General features: G+C 38.5%; 1 protein-coding gene across 1 annotated transcript in view; it reads right to left on the reverse strand.

Annotated features, from left to right (window-relative positions):
• LOC108761002 (uncharacterized) overlaps window positions 1-1,312 on the reverse strand; it is a 9,049-nt gene that overhangs the window by 6,002 nt on the left and 1,735 nt on the right. The gene's annotated exons all lie outside the window — the stretch shown is intronic.

Raw genomic sequence — 1,312 nt, forward strand, 5'->3', positions numbered from 1 at the left:
CTCCCCGCCTCGGCATTTGCCCACCGTCCCGAGGAAAAACCGCGGCTCAAAAACCTCGGGCGAGGCGGTCTTCTTAAAGGAAAAGGTTATATTATTGATAACTGCTGCTGGATGTTGTTGCCGCAAGTCAGCCCTCCATTAGCTCCGTCTTACGCCGCTGCCGAAAGCCGCCGCCAGAAGTTGTCATCTCGTAATACTTCGTATTGTCGTCAGCTGGATCTTAAAAGAAAAATCAAATTAAAAATAACCAACCTTATAGTAGGGGAGGCCAACCGGGGATTTTGGGATTTACTCGAGCGCGTCAGATTAAGGTATGGTGTGTTAATTACATGTAGAAAAGTGTACATTTCAATAATCTGACGATTTCAGCGTGACGTAAGGAAATGGGAGAGTCACAAAGTTGCAAAAAAAAACGTGACATGGATTTTCTCGAGCGCGGTTAAATTTTTTTTTATTTTGAAGGAAATTATTCAAGGATCACGGGAATAATATAATCTGACGATTTGCACAAGCCGAAGTGGCCAAAATCATTAATAAAGTGCGGTACGCGCAGCGGCTGAGAACTGTGTACTTCCCGCTCCGCGCGTCTCTTCCTTTCGAAATCGAATCGATCTTTGAATATGAAGATGATGAATTTACCACTGACGATGAAGACTAAGGGACTTCTAGGTTACTTATGTATCGGTTATTTTAACTTGTTCTTAATGTATATGGTTTCAACCACAAATATGAGAACGGTGTATATAATTTGTATATACATGCATCTTCCCAGAATTTCCTGCACGGAAAAAACGAAATTGTTGAATCTACCATCTAAATAGTAAGATATGCGCCAACGAACGTTTTTTAGTTGGTTTTACTATTAACATAGTAAGCTGCACTATCTACTTTGTTGAAGCTACTATTTGGATAGTAAAATCAACTACAAAAGTTCGTTGGAACATTATCTTATTATTTGAATAGTAGATTCAAGCATTTCATTTTTTCCGTGTGACTCTGCATTTTTTGTTCAACCATTTTTTCAGCACATTTGTATCTTTCAAAATAAATGCAGAAAAATTTTAAAAAATCAAGTTTTTAGGATGTTTTTTCAAAATAGCGGCGACGATATGGCCGAGCGCCAATTTCTGTTGTCATATTCATAATCAGGAGGCAAAAATACATCGAAAACATGTTTTTTGGATTTCGAACATACAGTCTGTACAAGATTAATGGAAAAAAATTTTTTCAAACCGACAGATTAATGAAATCCCTCCACATAATCGTCAGATTATGGGTCAGCACGTCCAGGACATCAAACTGAACCCTCTGT

This window comes from Trachymyrmex cornetzi, unplaced genomic scaffold, assembly GCF_001594075.2.
Source record: "Trachymyrmex cornetzi isolate Tcor2-1 unplaced genomic scaffold, Tcor1.1 scaffold235, whole genome shotgun sequence".
Lineage (NCBI taxonomy): Eukaryota > Metazoa > Arthropoda > Insecta > Hymenoptera > Formicidae > Trachymyrmex > Trachymyrmex cornetzi.